Raw genomic sequence first — 22002 nt, 5'->3', positions numbered from 1 at the left:
AAAGTCTGCTAACAAATAAACCATTTCTTGTTCTTATGTTGTAAATATAAAACTTATTGTCTGTTGATGTTTAAAAAATGTGAATTTTTAATTATTTTTTAGATTTGTCTTTTAGATTGAAATGCTAATAAATTGTATTTAAAGTTATATTTCGCGAGGTTTCAACCAAAGACAATGATGTCTTTTGTTGTTAATGTTTTTTTTTGTTTCGTTCGAGAGTGTTAGACCAATTGAGTCGAAACAGAAAGGGGCACGCTAAGATTAATGTGCTTAAAATCTCAGCAAGTTTAATGTGACGAATTATTAGAACTTGATACCCGTGACGTCCGGTCTCGATTAGAAAGAGGAATGAAAATAACAGTTCTATACTTAAAAATTTTATATCATTTACCATTTTTGAAGCCAAACAAATCCCTGTGACTTTATACGTTTCATAAGAAAATTGTACACATACAAGAAATATTTAATTTATTTTGACTACTATTTTCTTGAAGAAATCAACAGATTCTCTAGTAGACAAAAATAAGTTCAAGATGAAACCATTTCAAATTGATTAAACTAACACAGAAGAGAGATTTTCTATATATTGATATTTAAGTTACATTTATAGCGCATTTGAATATTTTCTTTTTACATTGAATTTATTTTTAGTATTTCAACTTTTTCAATTCGTTTTGAAGTATACATCACAATTTTATAATTTCATTTAAAACAATTTAGTATCATTATCCAATGATTTACATTTTATGAACTTTCTTCTTTGGAAACTGTTTTTATCTTTAAATACACAGATTTGATAATCTTCAAAAGACCTATGACTCTACAGTATACAGATTCTGCTTAACAAAGAAGAACAAAATCTAAGTATCTAACCATCAGTTTTAACTAAGTGGAGAAACAAAAATTCGTAAATTACCACAAGAAAGAGTACAAACTCCATTAAATTGCTATAAGTTATCTTACCATTAAATAAAAGTTGTAGTTTTTTTTACCGTCGCTTACAAATTTCCTCTGACTCCAATCACTATTCGTCTGTTTCCCAGTTATTCAACAATATTTACGGACTTACGATGCTAGAATCTGAGGTTCGATTCCTCGTGGTAAATAGAATACAGATAACATATTCTATAACTTTGTTCTAAAACAAGCAAATAATTTCCAGAGCCTTTCGGTTTATATTATCATATTTAACAGTTACCAATGTTACACGCTTTAACAGCTACTCAATAAATATTTTTAATTTGTTTTGTCCGAAGTGATTCAGATGTACTGGCATGGATAAGTGGTTAGGGCGATCGACTATCATTCTGTGGGTGGCGGGTTCGAATCCTCATCCCACCGAAAATGCAATTTAAACCGGCGGAGGCGTTATAATGTAATTGTCACTCCCACTATTTATTGATAAAAAAGTAGCTCTAGAATTGGCGGTGAGTGTTGTTAACTAGATGCATTATCTTTAATATTTCACTGTTAAATGATGGACGGTTAACGCAGATAGCCATCGCGTAGTTTGGGCGAAATTCAAACCAAAGGTGACTTTAACTCAATAACATTTATTTCTAATCACTTAGTTCCCTCACTAGTTTGTGGTGCTGGTATTTTGTACACTTGCAATTGGTACTTATGTATTTGTTGTTTTTTATACGAAAGTGTACGGACACATCTCGAACATATCACAGACCCACACAGCATTTCCTGAAAGTAAAACCAGTTAATATGAATCCAGAAACATGCCATAAAGGCACGTTAATGGTGTTGAAGATTCTAAAAGGTACCAAAATATCGAGAATTTCATGAATTCGCGAAGTTATGATATGTGATTTAGTCACACTATTTTTCATGCAACATTTTCAGAATCTTCATATAATATCTATTAAACATTCAGTTTGACTAAAGATACTGTCGGAAAATGACCAAAACTTAATAGCTGGGGTTGTGAAACGATGATTTTTAAACACTTTTCACAACCCCAGCTATTAAGCTTTGGATATTTTCCGACAGTACCTTTAGTCAAGCTGAATGTTTAATAGATATTATATAAAGATCGTGACAAATTCCATGTGCTCTTACTGTATCCTGGGTAGCCACATGAGACCAAGCACTAATTTTAAAATGTACTTTAGTTTTCTCCATGAGTGTGGGTAATTTGAAAAAGCTAATGCATGCAAACCATACGTCACCTCCAAAGAATAATCAGCACATTTTGGCTTGTGCGTAAAACTCACCAATACTGAAATTCAAATTCGTCCTAGACCTTAAACAGGGCTATCTCATATTGTTTTAAAAAAGGTTAACTAGTATTAAAATGGTTAACAGTCATAAGTTGGGATATTTACGTACCTGCGAAAGATTAGAGATTAGAAGCTGTGTTGTGTGTATTGGACAATATATATATGCGTGTGTGTGTCTTGTTTAAATTCACATATTATATTAAAGTCACGACGCCTGTTTTTAGTCAGGAAGCCCACGTGTCGCTCTAGCAAAATAATTTCTCTGATAAAGTAGTTATGACCCATACATGATTTTGACAGAAAGAAATCGATTTCTGGAAAATACCTTTCCATAGCCCTGATTTCAATCTTATATAAAATTGGGCCATCTGGAGGAATACTCACTTGCCAAGATTTTTAAAAAACAGTGGACGCAAATTATCTGAGTCACGAGTTAAATATTCTGACTGAGAAAAACTTTACGTAATGGAGTCTGTAATTCAACCCAGAAGCAGTTTCGCCATTTTAAGATTATAATCACTAGATATTTTTCGGATTACATATTCGAAAAGCTGTAACAACTTCTCCAGAAATAAAGTTGTTTCCCTTTATTTTTCGCAATCTCTTCTTCGCTGTATTATAGGAAACCCTATGATACAATTGTTATTTAGATTTGGAATAAAAATATAGCACGAGCACACAAGAGAAAAAAACGGCTGTTAATCAGTAATACCTGAGATGCACAAAAATGGAATAACAAGTTGGTAATGTGGACTATATGTTTCAAAGTAGGTCAAAATAATTGATGAAAAACATCTATAATACCAAAGTTAGACATACACATAAGTATAATAGCAATAATTATTTCATTCGTAAAAATATAACGTCAAATACTGTTGACCGCGCGAACAGTTTAGCTGGTAAACAGTTGCTGCTGAGAACTATTCATTATCATTCAGTTCATCACTCTGGAATTTACCACTAATTCACCTAATGGAGCTACACGTTCTCTCTGAGAAAACTGCTTTAACTGAGAGCACCAGAACCTTTTGTGGCGTAAATACGTTTCATTGTTATATTAGTTTTTGGTAAAATCAAAGCGAAACACGCAAATTACACTCCGGGGTTATTGTCTAGAAATTGGAACTCTCAAAAACACATTTTATGTGTACTAAATAGAATTAAAGTTTTGCATAGAGCTACTAAGATGCTCCGGTTAATAAAGTTACCGCAAATGATATGAACTGTATACATGTGAACTGTTTTGAATTTATGTTCCTTTCTCTACTGCGATTGCACTACCCTACGCTCAATGAAACCAAAATGTGTACAGGCTGCTATAAAATATAAAAAATAACAATGAAAATAAATGTTGTTAGTTTACAGTTAATTTTTGAAAATAAACTTGGTAAAGTAACGTTCTGACGTAAAAGACATACATTAACTGTTTTGTACAATGCTGTACAAAAGTGTTAGGATTTGTTTGTTTGTTTTGAATTTCGCGCAAAGCTACTCAAGGGCTACTTGTGCTAGCCGTCTCTAATTTAGCAGCGTTAGACTAGAGGAAGGCAGCTAGTTATCACCATCTACCGCCAACTCTTGAGCTACTCTTTCACCAACGAATAGTGGGATTGACCGTCACATTATAACGCCCCCACGGCTGAAAGGGCGACTATGGTTTGGTCCCACGGGGATTCAAACCCGCAACCCTCGGATTACGAGTCGAACGCCTTAACACACTTGGCCATGCCGGGCCCCAAGTGTTAGGACAAACTCAAATATTAGATTTCAGGTTACTTTCAAAGAACAATGGAAGTTAAAACACAGTGAAAACTTTTTTTTAAATCTTCATATTGAGTACAACAGAAACTCGGTGGAACTGCTTGAGTTCAGCAAACAGTTAATATTTTGTGTGTCCCCTTTTGTGTTAATAACTGCTGAAAGTCTTTCGGGCATTGTTACAACAAATTTAGTTAAAGTGTCCTTTGGAATTCTTTTCTAAATGTCTCCAATACACTCTTGTGAAGTTTCTTCGGAAGTAAATTTTGATTTGTCAAGTTTTTGATCTGTCAGATTCCAATTGTGTTGAGATCTGGACTTTGTGGGGATTATTGCATCATTTTATTGACTTTAGCAGCTTTTTTCTTAGCTACGTAATTTCTGTAGAAGATGGATGAATGTTTGAGATCATTATCTTCTTGGTGATAGAATCCTTTACCAATAATACACAAACCACTGTATCTGCCATAATGGATCAGTATTTGATGGTACCTTTGTTAGTCCATTATTCTACTTAACCTGCAAATTTCTCCTTTTAGCAAAAAAAACACAACCAAACCATAATACTGCACCCCTTCCCATGCTTCATGGTAGGTTCTATACTCTGAGGTAAGTATCTTTTACTTGTTTTTTCGCCGGACGCACAACCTACGCTTTGAACCAGATATTTCAAACTTGGACTCATCTGTTAGTAACAATGAACCAAACATTTCAGATCTGCACTCGTCTGTCTATAACACTGAACTAAACATTTCGGACTTGGATTCATCTGTCCATGACACTGAAACAAGCCTTTCAGACTTGGAGTCATCCGTCTATAACACCCGTTAATAATCATCACCAGATCACTTTTTGTACTTTTAAACAAATTTCAGTCTCTTGATAAAGTTTGGAGATTGAAGTAAAGGTTTTTTATCTGCTACCCAACCAAATATTCCATTGTTGTTGTGTCTTCTTGATACTGCAGATCTGGACATTTTTCTTTCATTTGCTACATGGTTGTTTATCTCTTGCTTGAGATCATTGGCAGCCATCGTTCTGTCCTGAAGGCTGCATAAACGAAGACACTTAACATCAATATCATTGAATTTAGGTGTTCTGCCTCTTGCTTCAAATGTACCTGTCTGGTCTAACGATCTAGGGTGTACTTTACAGTATTTAAGGAGCATTTCAAGTATGCAGCAATTTGTTTGAGAGCTCAATACGCTTTTATGTGAACTCTCTGCTCTACTGACAATTATTCTCAGGCTTTTTGTGCCGTAGTATGACAACATACTTTAATATATATAGTGTTAGGCGCTATTTTTATCGAGGTTTATTTTTGTAGTGCTATTAAATTGATTTTTTATAGCATATACCGGTACCTATGCTAGTTCCTTACTAGCATCTTTCTGTGTAATCAAGACACTGTACGGAATACCGTGACAATCATTTCAGATCCTAAATTTGATCAGTATGTTAATTCAAGCAGAACCCTTGTGACATGCCCTTGGTACAAATAGATGGAAATTCTAAACAATTAAAGATATTTTCACTCTCACTCATTTAATTGCTAAGGGGAATCAGTTAACAATTACCCTCCATAAAAGAAGTAGCCCGATGAAATGGAACGAGTGACAAAATATTCTCTTGTACTATCACTTTTGTAATGGATCTATATATCTACAGGGTAGTCCAAAAGTATCTTTCCTATTTGAAAATTTAATAATTAACTAACTTAGAAAATACAATCAGACAGTTTTCAACATCTCATAGCCGAACTTCAACAATTTTTATTGACATGTCAGTAGACTTCAACATGTGCAATATTAGTGGTTTCCAGCACGTCTAACTGATATTCGAATTCAGTCCATATTCGTTACAACATTTCCACAGTTAAAGAGTCGATGGCGTCAGTTATTCTGGCCTTTATCTCCGTGATGTTTGTTGCAGATTTACAACACACGATATCTTTAACATACCCCTGTACTCCTTTCTTGCACTAGCGTCTATAATTACGCTGCATCGCAGTCACTGACTTACTTTCTGCAAGCCAAACAATGCATTGAACCTTTTCTTGTACGGGATGTTACTTTACACGGTAACACTACTCACTGTAGTAAAAAAACACACACCAAAAAACATAATAAAATCTGGATGAGTTTTGATATAAGATATCGAAAACATGGCGTTAGAGGTAGAATCGATGTAACCATTACTGATTCAAAAGTATTTATTTGTTGATTAGCACGCCAAAACAAAAGAAAATTATTTGTTTTTTATGTTTTCAAAAGAAAAAGAGAAAATGATGATTGATTCTAGTAACCTCATGTCCTGTTGTTAGACTGATGTTTTACTCTATACAAACATAGAGCAAGTCTCGGGCTGTAGGATAACAGTGTGGTCAGGGAAATTTGTTTTTGTTTTAAGCAAAAATATCTACAATGAGCTACTTGCGCTTGCCCACTACAATGATAGAACCCACATATCTATTGTAATAAATTCTCAAGCTTACGGTTGAGTCACTGGAAGTAAGTCTATAAAAAACATTGATGATCATGTAAGGCAGAAGCTGCTTTGCAAATGATGATCTGAGGGTCGCGGGTTCGAATCCCTATCGCACCAAACATGCTCCCCCTTTCAGCCGTGGGGGCCTTATAAGGCCACTGTCAATCCCACTATTCGTTGATACAAGAGTAGTCCAAGAGTTGGCAGTGAGTGGTGATGACTAGCTGCCTTCCATATAGTCTCACACTGCTAAATTAGGGACGGTTAGCGCAGATAGATTTCGTGTAGCTTTGCGCGAAATTGAAAAACAAACAAAGAAGCAAATGATGAATAGGCATTTAATACGTCATTCACAACGAAAGATAAACAATTATTTATAACGTTACAGGTTAGTTAACAGCATGTTTTCATACGTTAATGTAATATTTTTTTCATTATTCAGTTTTTCGAGTTTGGTTTGGTTTGAATTTCGCGCAAAACTATTCGAGGCCTATCTGCGCATTATTACAAAAAATATACACACTCAAATGCACAAAGAAACAACACGTAAAATTGATGGTAAATATCTTTAAAAGTTTAGCAATGTTTTTAGTGTAAAAAACAAAAACAAAACTAAACTGGTAAGCCGTTTACTGCTTATTAAATAAATAATTCACTTTCAATGTTTAATTCACTCTCTTTATATTTTTCAGCTTGAAATGGTACTGACCAAAGATTCGGGACAGACTAACAGCTCTGATGATCACATTTTTATAGCATTTTGGATATGTAATATCTGCTGGTTTATTTTGAGTAATAATATATATATATATATAATGTTACAGTAGTTCAGACTAAAGTTCCTGCAACGCAACACAAAGAAAATATTACTGAAAATGAAACAACACTTACTAGTGATTTTTCTCTCTTTTCTTGTAATATTTAAGCATCTGGAACATTACAAACAGGTGTTACATTTCTAAAGAAACTGAAGATCCCAAAAAATTATTAGCGCTTCAGGTTTCATTGATGGGGAAGAGAAAATGACAGTTCAATTTAAAACAGGAGCGAATGCATCATTCAGTTATTAGAGGTAACGTTTATCGAAAAGATGTTCAGTTCGTTTAATTAGCAGCTCGAACTAAAACCGAGGTTCAGTTTTCTACCACGTGTATGACTCACCCTTAGAGCGAGCTAAACAGTTAGGCTCTATCTAAATCATTATAGTTGACTGGAGTTTGTGTGTGTATGTGCCCGTGCTTATACCTTGTGAGCCTCTGGACTAATTGCCACCAAACCTGATGTATGTTTATGTCATCCTGGGCTTTATGAACGGGTTTTGGCTAGTATTGTATAAAATATTTAGTGTTGAAACAGTTAGATCGGAAAAATAATAACTATTTATATGTGTTTTCTTCATACTCAACGATATAGTTTTATTTTCACTTGATTTTATTTAATACATAAATCTAAAAATACACAAAAGGATTGGTTTAGCTTATGTTGAATTTCGCGCAAAACTACACGAAGACTATCTACGCTAGCCGTCCCTAATTTAGCAGTGTAAGACTAGAGGGAAGGCAGCTAGTCATCACCAACCACCGCCAACTCTTTGGCTACTCTTTTATCAAAGAATAGTGGGATTGATCGTCACATTATAATGCCCCCACGGCTGAAATGGTAAGCATATTTTGGTGTGACGGGGATTCGAACCCGCGACCCTCGGATTACAAGTCGAGTGCCTTAACCACCTGACACAAAAAGATTATTTCAAGAGAACATTTAGCTATCGATTAATAAAACTTGTCTCTTGGCAGTTAGTGATCTGTTTTAGCTACGCACATCAAGCAAATTATATTAATGCTATTCGTAAAATTACCCGAAGTTCTTAATGCATTTGTAATATAACATAACGTTCTCTTATTATTATATTATAAACAGCAGACACATGAAGAATTATGCAATTTTGATATTCAAGCATACGTTAATACCTGTTTCTAATATTCTTTCGGCAGTGATATACAACTACTGTGTATGTGTGTGTGTGTTGTTGTTTTTTTCATATAGCACAGTCACATCGAACTATTTGTTGTGTCTACAGCGAGGAATCGAACCTTTGACTTTACTAGATCGCCGAAACAAGATATTCAGAAAAAATTACACGAAAATCAATCTCTTTCTCCCACTCAATTTTTTCTTCTTCTCTAAGGAACATATATTTGCAGACCTGGAAGTTCTTTTTTTTATGAGTACACGTGTTTGTAGATCACGTGCTAAAAGACCATAAAAACGTCACAGGTGTCCATGCTGTAGAAACATTAACGTGAACATAAGCTTTCCTTCTAATGATAATAAAAAATGTGTAGAAATATACATGTTAACACAGAATTTATGTACAGATTTTACATAAGTGATTTACTGGGTTAAATGCCTTATTCAGCTTATAAAACAATGGAATACATTTGTAATATATACATTTCATGGACAAATGCCAGAAATCTGTATTAATAAATAACATGAAGGTGATTAAAAAACTTGTATTCTTCCATTAACGCCCAATAGCGACATCGGAGAATCATTACGTCTTACACGAAATTCCATTAACTTAAAGAGTAACTCAGTACCCAAAATACAAACACAGTTATTATAGGACTTATCTCGCGAAGCATAACTTCATTTAACTGTGTTTATATATTCTCAACGTTAGCTTTTTCAGGAAACCGATTATGTTCAGAGACCAATTAGACCATGCAAGATACAACGTATACAATTGTGTTATGGTAATCTGTAAATATATGGGAAAAATCAATCAAATGGTTTAAAAGAAGTCACTACAATACATACGTAATCTTTTGTGTGGTCAAGTTGTATGTCTATACACACCCTTTACAGATATATATATATATATATATACTAAAACCGAATGCATAACAAACACAACAGTATAATAATATATTATTTTGTGGTAGGAAAATCCATTTAATCGAAGCTACAAATTCAAACCTTGTTCTTGACATATTTCTCGGTGGTAATAATTCAGTGTGTAAATGGCCAATATAGACTTTAACGTGCTTAAAAATTTCAACTAAATCTGACTGTGAATGTAGGGCCTAAACAGTGTTCGGTAGCAGCAGTAGATAGTCAATAAGGCCCGGCATGGCCAGGTGGATTAAGGCGTTCGACTCGTAATCTGCGGGCCACGGGTTCGAATCCCAGTCGCACCAAACATGCTCGCCCTTTCAGCCGTGGGGGCGTTATTATGTGACGATCAATCTCACTATTCATTGGCAAAAGAGTAGCCCAAGAGTTGGCGGTGGGTGGTGATGGCTAGCTGCCTTCCCTCTAGTCTTACACTGCTAAATTAGGGGCGGCTAGCGCAGATAGTCCTCGAGTAGCTTTGTGCGAAATTCCAAAACAAACTAACAAACAAAGCAGCTAAACTCGTTTTCTCGTGCATTCGTGCATGATTAACTCCGACTGAAAGCACGAGTATACAAGCGTATTTTTAAGAGTACGACATTGTTTATAGGTCGACTCTTTCAGAATCTCACTTAACGTGATGCTTCAAAATAATTTAACGTAACGATCACGTATTCTTTCTATTATAATTTTGGGAGATCAAAGTGTATTAGGTTATATAGTGCGTCTTCTTTGTTTTCAGTGCTACTATAGTTACATTGTTTCTATGAAATACTCTTCAGTTACATGAAAGATTGATGTTCTCTATCAACTAACTGTCTTCCGAGTGTTACACATAGAGCTTATGTATTTATAGGTAAAACCATAACTAACAAAACCGTAATAACAAGAGGTTTGGAAGAAAGGGAACTGAAGGATATAAATCGAAACCGGAAAGCAACGAAGAAGATTCAAACGCTTGTAGAAAAAGTTTGGTTTGAATTTCGCTCAAAGCCACATGAGGGCTATCTGCGCTAGCCGTCCTAATTTAGCAGTGTAAGACTAGAGGGAAGGCAGCTAGTCATCACCACCCACCGCCAACTCTTGGGCTACTCTTTTACCAACGAAACGTGGGATTGACAGCAACATTATTATAATAATCCCGCGGATGAAAAGGTGAGTATGTTTGGTGTGAGGGGGGATTCGAACCCGGGACCCTCGGATTACGAGTGGAGTGCCTTAATCACCTGGCCATGTCTAGAAACAAGAGAATACAATTTTGTTTATATTAACACATTCGTTTTATCTTCTGCTCGATCTGTAAACCACTTGCGTCTCCCTGCGTTTTTAGTTTTAATAGCTTTGACTGCTGGATTGGAATGGAGAAACTTTATCACTGGGTGAAGACTAGAGAATTTAAAAGATGTTTGATAGTGATGGTCCTCCTTATTTATACGAAACTGTGCAAACCTGTACATCGCCATTCATTTGGGTGCTACTTGTATATCACGAGGAGAGGAAGAGCAGTGAAATAAAATACTACAAAAGTCTGACTAAGCAAATACAAGTCTACTGGATGACCGCTGTAAGTAGGATTCTACGCCTGAGATGGAAGCAGAGGAAGGTAAAGCTGGCTACATCCTGTTCTCAGGGATGTTAACAACATCCAGAGCACCTTCCTGAGAATAAAAAAAAAACACACACACAATATTTAAATGTATCTGAACATATTCAGTTATTGGAAAAGTAAAATACTCATGTTTTACGACAGCCATGGAGTCAATAAGTCTTACATAGTTAGGGTGACTAGAACCAAAGTTCTCAACTGATGGGCTCGTGCAATTGTGGGATTTTCGTATAAAAACTGCCGATTTATCGCTAATAATCAAATAGACAGGCTTGCAAATAATTATAGATTTTGTTTGAAAAACAGTGAAGATGATTCTAATTGGATAACTTTACCAAATCTTCACAGTACGTGCGTAAAATAATAAGATTCAACAAAAACTGATAAAAATGACAGCAATCTGTATCATAAAACAAGTAAAAGAAAAAAACAGTGTAGATACTTGCGCCATGAAACGACAGTCGTTTATGCAAAGCTGTACTCAGTTCCACAGATTTCTCTCGTTCGATATAAACTTCCGTTGAAACAAACACGGTAATCTTAATATTAATCTTTACTATGTAAACTCACAGTACAACTAGCTAAAGGACACGTGGCTGAGTTCAACAGGCAAACTCGTTTTTTTGTCTAGTCAACCTTTTTTATGTCCCACACCCCTAAAAATTTTTAATATGTTTTCGCACCCCTCACAGAAATTATTTATTTAAGAATAAAGGTGAAGGTGGCCAAAACAAATGTTATCTCGCACCCCTGGTTGGGAACCACTGGTCTAGTATATAGCTAACTTTTGTAACCTTTGTTCCTTCACAGTATTGGTTAGCTATTTCATTCAACCAATCGGCCAGCGAAGGATGTTACATTGCCAGAAGAAACACCACATATTTACAGATTTTTGAAACAAAGTAACTAGAAAATAAACTGCCAGACCTGTATTTCTGCCATAACAGCACAGAAACTAAAAATATATATCATTACAGCAGTTAGTAAACATGTGGCACGTCTGCGTATCACACAGCATTAGCGAAATATGGTACTTTTATAAAACGTTTTTTTATTGTTACGAGTACTGAAAAATAACAATTGTTTAATGCAAGCAGAGTAAGTTAATGTTAACGTAATAGTGGCATGTCTCAAGTTAAGAAAATAGTTGAAATAAAATCGTTCCTTAATTCTGTATTTCAAATGCCAAATACATCATCAATATATTATACACTAAATACCAGGAAGCATGCTTTTTTTATCAGACGAGAATAATTTGTTTGTTTATTAGCAAAGGTACACATTGAATACTATACTCTGTCCAATGCAAGTGTAGAACCTTGAAGTTTAGCATTGTGGATATTAAGGGGAATGTGGATATTAAAGGTTTTATTTGATTGAAATGTACTACTAATACAGAAAAAAAAAAAAAAACTTCTAGCTTATTACCCATGGCGCTACCTTTTTCTTATGATAAATAGTTGGACAAAGTTTGAAATATTTGTCACTAAGTGCACAGTTCAAGTTTTGTTCAGTAGTTGTTAGGCTTAAAAAAAGTCTGAGATGTCAGAGTGTTCTTGACAGAGGTCTAAGACAATGTTGTTCTCATAAGTTATGAACATAAAGAAACAAAATAACGTTGTCGTTAAACGAAGGACTTCAGTATTTAGCCGACGTATAAAATTATTAGTATTTTTATATTGTCTAGTATTGTCAACTAGCTATGAAGCAGCTTTGTGGTCGAATCACACTTATGTTATGGTAACAATTTTTGACCATCGAAGTTTATACAGCTTTTGTTTTTCTGGACAGAAACTCCCACTAGCAACCTTTCTAGAGGTTTCTTTGACATCATTGTAAATGTAACATTGTAGGTTGTAAGTAAAAGTGTCACGATGAATTTCTACATACATTTTTGTTGTATTAAAAAATTAAAATACCTTAAAAATGAAAATATCTTACCGTCATCCAGAACCATGACTATAAAGTTTATGCTATGTTGAAGCTCGATAAACGCACGAATTTAATACATAATATACTCTTCAAAAAAAGAAACGCAAAAGGCAAAATATGAGATAAATTGTTAACAAGTTTATTCCGGGTAGTTCTGTATGACATGTGTGAAACTTTGCACATTCACTGCTGAACATCCAAAGTCTACATAGGCGAAGTCCACGCTCACTAGGTAAAGTTTAACGTCACTCAACGTCAATAACGAGTATGCCCCGCGTGAGCATCAATAACTGCTTGGCATCTTCTGCCATGGAAGCGATGAGATGACAAATCACATCCTGTGGAATGACTGTCCACTCAGCCTGCAAAGCTGCTGCAAGCTGAGGTAGATTCTGCGGTTCAGGTTGTCGCCGTCGCAGACGTCGGTCCAACTCGTGCCAAAGATGTTCGATGGGGTTTAAACCTGGTGATATGGAGGGCCAGGGAAGAACGTTGATGTTGTGGTGTCACAAGAAGACAGTGGTGAGTCGGGCTGTGTGAGGACGGGCGTTGTCATGTTGAAAAACGTCGTTGACGTTCATTATGATGGGTTGCACATGGGGCCTAAGAATCTCTTAGACGGTTGCGTACGGTCTGATAGGAAATCCTACGCAGCCCTGGTATGGTTGAGGCAGTAGACGTCGCAGTGGTGGTCCTATTCCGAAGGTGACGTAACCGAATGTTGCGATCTTGTGCGGGCGTGGTCACACGAGGTCTGCCAGATCGTGGACGGTCACGAGTTGATCCATGCTGTTGGTGACGATTCCATGTGCTTGGGTGGACATTCACAGCTCTGGCAACATCTGATCGAGAATCGCCTGCTTCCAAGCGACCAATGGCGTTGTTGCGTTGTGCTTCAGTCAGTCTTGGCGTCACTGTATTGCGTGTCGGTGGCTTAACACTGAGCTATGGAAACCGAGAACCCGTCACTTTTATAGAGATTTTGCACATGTTGCACTTGCAGAACATGCAGATCTCTCAAACAAATTTATTGGACACACATGCGTTTTGGCGAAAAATCCGATGTTTTCCTCCGTTTTCAAAGTGCACAACTTTTATTGTCATTTTGGTCTGACAATCAGTGCCTTAACACGTGTAACGTCACATACTCTGAGCTTGTAACGTTATTACATATATTTCTCTTTAAAATAAAAAATATCCCTTTTGCGTTTCTTGTTTTAAAGAGTATATTTTATTCAGTAGTTCGTGAAACTGTTTAAAACACTTTTATCATTTGTACAAAACTTTTTATTTTTTGAAACCGAATATAAACCACTCATACAAGAATATTTTGTCATTCTTTCCATTTTATGGGACTAATTCTTCCATGCCATTACAAAATGTAAATTTAAACACTTTGGTAATGTTTCACTGGTCCCTGTTAACAAATAAATGAGCAAGGTGAGAACCCTATGATATACTGACCTGAGAGTTCGCATAAAAGCTTTATATGATCCTGGTTGGACTCTACGATAAATTGCTGCAGGCTTGAAATGATCCTAAAACACTATCACGTACACCATAGATCATGAGACCGAGACAGATAACTCAATGATACTGATATTAAGTATCTTCATTTATGCAGCCTTCAGGGCAGAAGGAAGACTGCCACTGATGTCAAACATGAGATAAGTAACCATGTACCAAAGGACAGAAACGTGTCCAAACTTATAGTATCAAGAAGACTCAATGAGAATGGAGTATTTGGTCGGGTGACAGTTAAAAAGTCTTTATTCAATCTCCAAATATTGTCAAGAGACTGAAATTTGTTAAAAAGTACAAAAAGTGGGCTGGTGATAATTATTAACGTGTGTTATAGACAGATGAGTCCAAGCCTGAAATGTTTGTTTTGATGTTATGGGCATATGAGTCCAAGTCTGAAAGGTTTGTTTTAGTGTTATGGACGGATGAGTCCAAGTCTTAAAGGTTTGTTTTAGTGTTATGGACGGATGAGTCCAAGTCTGAAAGGTTTGTTTTAGTGTTATGGATGGATGAGTCCAAGTCTGAAAGGTTTGTTTTAGTGTTATGGACGGATGAGTCCAAGTCTGAAAGGTTTGTTTTAGTGTTATGGACGGATGAGTCCAAGTCTGAAAAGTTTGTTTTAGTGTTATGGACGGATGAGTCCAAGACTGAAATGTTGGTTTAGCGTTATGGACAAATGAATCCAAGTTCGAAATGTTTAGTTCAGTGTTATGGATAGACGAGTGCAGATCTGAAATGTTTGGTTCATTGTAATTAACAGATGAGTCCAAGTTTGAAATATCTGGTTCAAAGCGTAGGTTGTACGTCCAGCGAAAAACAAGTAAAAGATACTTACCTCAGAGTATAGCACCTACCATGAAGCATGGGAAGGGTGCAGTATTATGGTTTGGTTGTGTATTTTGCTAAAAGGGGAATTCTGCAAGATAGGTAGAATAATAGATCAACACAAGTACCATCAGATACTGATCCATTATGGCAGATACAGTGGTTTGTGTATTATTGGTAAAGGATTCTATCACCAAGAAGATAATGATCCCAAACATTCATCCATCTTCTACAGAAATTACGTAGCTAAGAAAGAAGCTGCTAAAGTCAATAAAATGATGCAATAATCCCCACAAAGTCCTGATCTCAACACAATTGGAATCTGACAGATCAAAAACTTGACAAATCAAAATTTACTTCCGAAGAAACTTCACAAGAGTGTATTTGAGACATTTAGAAAAGAATTCCAAAGGACACTTTGACTAAATTTGTTGTAACAATGCCCGAAAGACTTTCAGCAGTTATTACCACAAAAGGGGACACACAAAATATTAACTGTTTGATGAACTCAAGCAGTTCCACCGAGTTTCTGTTGTACTCAATATGAAGATTTAAAAAAATAAAATTCTCTATGATTTAACTTCCATTGCGCTCCCAGTGGCACAATGGTATGTCTGCGGATACACACCACTAAAAACCGGGTTTCGATACTAGTGGCGGGCAGAGCACAGATAGCCCATTGTGTAGCTTTGTGCTTAATTCAAAACAACAACAACTTCCATTGTTCTTTGAAAGTAACCTGAAATTTAATATTTGAGTTTGTCCTAACACTTTCCGCTCACTATTGTACAAAGCAATTAATATACGTCTTTTATGTGAAAACATCACGTTACGATGTTTATTTTCAAGAAGTAACTATTCAGAGTTTGTTTGTTTGTTTTTTAATTTCGCACAAAGCTACTGGAAGGCTATATGTGCAACTATTCAGAGAAGTGAGCATAATTTTAAACCTGTTCACGTGTATGCAGTTCGTATGACTTGCTTTACCTTTATGAACTGAAATTTCTTTCCAGCACGAGACAATTCTGTAATAATATTTAGTACACGCAGAAAGTACTTTTCAAAGTTTAATTTTGGACACAATAACTTTCAACTATAATTTACATGTGTCTCTTTGATTTCACTAAAAACTAATATAATAATGGACCTTAGTTAGACCACAAAAGGTTCCGTGTGTGCTCCCAATTAAAGCAGTTTTCTCATATAAAACGTGCAGCTCCATTAGATGAATTACTAATGAATTCCAGAGTGAGAAGCTGAATGCTAATGAATGGTCCTCAGCAGCAACTGTTTTCAAGCAGTTGCCGACAGTAATATGAAGAGAATTGGATGAAAATCATTTCTTCAGTTGTTCACTTTATATTACATACTGCAATTAGCTTTATTATCAGATATATATATTTAATAAACATTGATTTAATGACGGGCGGGAAATATATTCTGGTTAACATGCATAATTATAAATCTAATGGTTGATGTTGGCGTCTCATTGTTACAGAAACGCGCTCTGCACTTATCAGAGTTACAATGAATTGCTGTTATTCCGTTATAATAATTCAAGAGTTTTCAGTAGGTGGTTTAGAATTAGCTGTCTGCTCTCTAATTTATTGGTTGGAAATTTATGACAGCTACACTTTGTGCGTAGCCATGCGTGAATATCCTGCCAGAAACAAACACATACTTATCGCCCCATCTAGTGGAAGTAATAAACATTTTTCTTCGTATTATTGGAAAATAAATTATAATTTTTCTCTTGTCACTTTCATACGCTTAATCTAAAATAGTATAAACGAGTGTTTTTTTGAAATATTATTCTCTGGAACTGTTTAGCTTATTTAAAGGAGCATATTAAAGTTGCCATTTACGTTGTAGTAAGGCATAAGAGGCACATTTTTCACATTCGAAAACTGCACCTACAAGAAAAACACTAACATAAAGCAAATTTTACAATTCACATTCGTTTTAAAAAAATTTTATTTGTTTGTCGCAATTAAGACTACTGAAATAAAAGGATATGAAACAGTATCATACACAATTTTTATTATCTAACATTGAAGTGCGTGAAGGGTTAGAAACAGAATAGTTCACTCAAATTACCCATGGAGGTCATAATCCATTGGTTTTTGCAACGTTTTTTTTCTCCCCAGTTTATGCACCACGTTTAGGAAAATACAATACTGGAATCCCGATATTATAAAATTACACAACATTGGTCTAAATGTGTAGGTAGGCCTAGGCTATCAATCCCCTTTCCATTTATACAACTGACCACACTGAATATATTGGAGCAGAGTGCATTCCCTTCCGCCTCTATATTTGTTTAAAAACAGTTTTCTGTTAAGTCTGTAATATTATTTAGGTGTGAAAAGAATAACATCCTGTGTTTAACAACCACAACTCTCCATAAAACCTGGTGTCACTGAGGAGATCAAAGTAAAATTTCCACTGATGTATTTACATTTTACCTCCACCCTTTTTTCCTTCCTATTCACTCCTTCCCCTTAGACCTCCCAAATATAACCAGAACGTGTTGTTCCAGTAACCCTATTCATGACCACCAATACTCTCGATAACAGAAGAGTGTATGTTTTTTTCTGAATTGCTAACGTTATTAAAATTATAAAAATATTAAAGAAATATAACCTAGCGTACACTTAACAATAATGATTACAAATTGGATAATAGAAGTAAGAGTACAACCAAATTCGAAAACATACAAGATTATTTTCATAATTTTATTTACAAACACTCTATAAAGTAACACAATTTAAAATACGGGTAATGTTTCCAAAAATGATACGCGTAGAAATATGACATGAAATCAACTAATATCAACGTTATTATGAAATACTGATCAAAACCACATCTGCGCTAGCCGTCCTTTATTTGGCAGTGTAAAACTAGAGGGAAGGCAGCTAGTTACCACCACCCACCGCAAACTCTTGATCTACTCCTTTATCAACGAATAGTGGGATTCACAGTCACATTACAACGTCCTCACAGTTGAAAGGGCTATCAAGTTTGATGACCTTCAGATTACAAACCGAACGCCCTAACCACCTGGGCATGTCTCATCCTTCGCACTTACTGGTGCTACAATAAACAATCATAGCATTTAAGCAGAAAGTTTATGGATTCACAACTCTGAGCGTAAATAACTCATTGTACAGCTTTGCACTAAGAAACAACTACGTACTACTTATGAACACCCAGCAGCTCAGTTATAAGTCTGCGGATTTATAACGCTAAAAGTCAGGTTTCGATACCCGTGGTAGGCACAACAAAGAGAACCCATTGCGTCGCTTTGTTTTTAACTATAAACAAATAAACAAACTATTTACATTCATCAAGGAGGTTAAATGGATTTACAGCAGGGAATGAGAAACGATGGGTAGAGTTTTATCACCAGCGTTTTTTTTTTTTTCTCATAGAAGAAAGAGAGTGTGTGAAAGTCTTGTTAAAACGATTCAGTTTTCTTCACAGGTTACTCAAGAAATCTTTGAATTAGATTTCAATACAACGGGTTATCTATGTTTCTCAACCTGTAATACTGTGGAACAAGAAATTTAATGTCAAATTTTATACATTTACTATTTCATATCAGAACTGGTCTCAGAGATTCTTATAATTTGCCTAATTTTGAACCAGCATAATGATTAATGCTTCGTTTCTCCTCATAATGTTTTTGTACTTTCCGTATAGTACCTAACCACACAAAGCAGAAGGGGTATGTGACCCCACATTTGAAAACATTAGGAGACAAACTATATATTTTCCCCATTTTATCATTTACTCTAAATAAACTATTAATAGAAGCAAATATGTTAGCTAACAAAATGATCAAACCTTAGTGTACATAAAATATTTACATTAACAAAATGATCTAACCTTAATGTACATAAATTATTTACATTAACTAAATGATCAAACCTTAATGTACATAAACTATTAATATTAACAACTGTTAAATTAACAAAATGATTAAACCTCAGCGTACCTAAACAATTAATATTAACAAAATGATCAAACCTTAGCGTACATAAACAATTAATATTAACATCTGTTAGATTAACAAAATTATCAAACCTTAACGTACATAAACAATTAATACTACCAACTGTTAGATTAACAAATGATCAAAACTTAGCGTACATAAACTATTTATATCAACAACTCTATTTTTTTGTTATGGATCAAAGCGTGTATATCTTCATCTTTTAAAAAAATATTTTTGCTCAAAAGCACGCATATTAGTAACTAGTATAAATGTATCTCAGAACAGCTGGTATGGGTTAACATGAATGTGACCTAAGAAGGTCGAAACGTTGTTCTCTGCTTTAATGGTAAAAGTGCTAATACCCATTACAGTCGTTCTGAGATACATTTTTATTTCAAGTGGGTTTCCGTCATCAAAAGTAATTAGTATGATTAAACGATGTCTCAAAAATGTATTTCCAATATGTAAACGATTTTCACATATGTGTAACGTGAAACCTGGTAGAGTGCGAAACTTTTTGGACTGAAAAGTACGATGAAAACACCGTAGTAAGACTACGGTGTTAGGCCTATTTGCCGTAAAACACCACCAAAACCGATGACATCACAGTGAAATTTAAACAGTAAGATTCAAGCTGAGCTTATTTAATTGGATTATGGCGTCAGCTAATGGTTAATCAGTTTCGTTTATATAGGAAAACTACGTAATTATCACGAAGGTCAATTATGAATGCAGTCACTTTATGAATAAAATAAAACCTGGTTAATCAAGCACTAACACCACCACTAAATCAGACGAACTAAGCAAGTAATTGGTCAAAAACCATAAAAAAATCAAGACAGTACTAGCGCTATACGAAGCTATCAGTGTAACAATGACATAAGAAACTAGTTATTTTGTTCAGTTTCGTGCAAAGTTACATGAGAATTACTGCACTAACCGTTGTTAACTTAAAAGTGATGCATTAGATGCAAAGCGGATAAACGACAACATCTATCACTAACCTTTAGTCTACTCTTTACCAACGAAAAGCGGGATTGACTGTCACATTATAACGCTCCAAAGATAAAAGTAGGCATATTTGGAGACACAATTCGAACCCATGACTCCAAGATTGTGAGTCGAGTAAGCTAGTAACCCGGCCACAGCAGGCCAGAAACCTGTCAATTTACATGAAGCCTACACCGCATGACAGCCTCTTTTACTGCCGAGTGCAGCATAGTTACCTTTAATAATCGCTATATTGATTGTAATTGGATGGCGAATGACGCACACGTTCTCCGTCCCAGTGAAGCCAATGAAAAAAACCAATAATAATAACTTAACCACCCACCGAACACATAATATTCCTGCAACATTACAAGATGGTTGTTGCATGATTTATAACATTTCTGAAACATTCGCTAAACATTTCAGAAATTCAGTACTACAAGTTTTAATTTGAGAGATATTGCTTCAGTATTAAACAGACTACAAATTAAACACTATACATTACGTTCTAGACACGTTCTGGAATATATTTCTGAGAAATGTTGCTACGACAGAAAGTTGCTGCTATATAGTGTTTTGAAGCACGCAATTAAATATATATATAAATAGGCAAATTGCAATGCTAATTAGGATATCTATGCTGGCAGCACAGAGAATTATATATATGGCATATGTATGTGTTTGATATGTTTCATGTCAATAACATGTAAACATATATATAGTATACGGCTATGCTGGCAGCTGACACCAGAGGCCGTTGAGTGTGGCCATATTTGTTTTTGTATAATTATATGTATATAAGCCATTTATGAATTATAATATAAAAATTATTTTTAATACAACGAGATATTAAAAAAGAATATACAACTTAAGTCAATGAATGCATTATATCGAAAACGGCTTTTAAAACCTGCCTCGGCAATTTGGCGCTCTGATTTGGACATCATTCATCATATGCGTACACTGTGGAACGGCAAACAAGGTGTTGGTATCACATATTACAGACTCAGACTCGTTACAACGATACTGAATTAGCCATTACTTGGACGTTCAAGGTTGGTACTTTATAAGTTTATTGATATTTTTAGTGTCGTCATTTTCTTTAATCAATATTTATTTGCTAAAAAGTGCCACAAAATTACCGTCCCCAATTAACGCTCACAAAGTTTGTGCTAAAATCCGCTTGCAGTTTCCCTAATATAATATGATATATAAGGGAAACTGCAAGCGGGTTTTGGCGCGAACTTGTAAGCGATAATTGGGCACGGCAGTTTAGGTATTAAATATATTATTCACTAAATGAATAAAGGAGCACTGACCATGAATCTTTGCTTTATAAAACTAATAAGTACTGTAAAAGACGTGAAATTCATAATGAATTAATATAGAATAACTGCAAAATTTTAATATGCTTTTACTCAGTGTCACGTTTACAAGTATGCATAAATATTGTCTGTTGCAGAAGCATACAAGTTGCCCGATAAAAAAAAAAACTGATGTGCACACCATAGAAAACGCCATTGCGGAATGTTGTAAAAACGTTCCAGTAAAATACAGGCGCAAAGTAAAATATGCACATATGCCTTTTTAATTATAAACTGTTCATTATTATGGGAAAGGAACTTTTTGATATTTTAGATTTTCATGGCAAAATATCTAACTATGTTTATTAAGTTTACTACTTCTGATGTTAGTCCACTCTTTGCCACAGGTTAATAGGACTACAAGGACTTCACCATGCGCACCAACTGTCAATG

At 35.1% G+C, this 22002-nt stretch overlaps 1 protein-coding gene across 1 annotated transcript in view; it reads right to left on the bottom strand.

Moving 5' to 3' along the window:
* LOC143234118 (uncharacterized) overlaps positions 1 to 20452 on the bottom strand; it is a 30471-nt gene extending 10019 nt beyond the window's left edge. The window contains exon 1 of the mRNA XM_076471200.1: positions 20260 to 20452. The gene's annotated coding sequence lies outside the window, so the exon portion shown is untranslated. The remainder of the gene's footprint in view (positions 1 to 20259) is intronic.
* Positions 20453 to 22002: the final 1550 nt, after the last annotated feature.

This window comes from Tachypleus tridentatus, chromosome 12 (assembly GCF_004210375.1).
Source record: "Tachypleus tridentatus isolate NWPU-2018 chromosome 12, ASM421037v1, whole genome shotgun sequence".
NCBI lineage: Eukaryota > Metazoa > Arthropoda > Merostomata > Xiphosura > Limulidae > Tachypleus > Tachypleus tridentatus.
The sequence above is the reverse complement of the archived record's forward strand: the minus strand, read 5'-3'. Positions and strand labels throughout refer to the sequence as shown.